This window comes from Augochlora pura, chromosome 5 (genome assembly GCF_028453695.1).
Source record: "Augochlora pura isolate Apur16 chromosome 5, APUR_v2.2.1, whole genome shotgun sequence".
NCBI classification, from domain to species: domain Eukaryota; kingdom Metazoa; phylum Arthropoda; class Insecta; order Hymenoptera; family Halictidae; genus Augochlora; species Augochlora pura.
The window spans coordinates 6,359,382-6,359,721 of NC_135776.1; positions in this window are offsets into that span (position 1 = coordinate 6,359,382).

Genomic DNA, 340 nt, shown 5'->3' on the forward strand with positions numbered 1-340 from the left:
TAATTAATTATTAAACACTATTAGAACTATAAATTGAACTTTAATCAGAACTTTAATTATTTAAAGAAAGGTATAAAATACGTCCTTTTCATTTAAGATATTTCAGGTAACTAACACGACTAAATTCAACAAAAACAATAACGATCAGAAGAGATTCAATAAATCATCGCGTGCCTTCACATCTTAAACATATTCGGTGGTAAATAATAATTTGATTGATTTTTGCATTTCAACTTATTTGTTGAAATTCAACATTTTAAATAAATAAAAATAGTAACTATAGCGATAGTTATTACCATCTTTATATAAGTCCAGAAATCATTCACCATAGATTCTTATT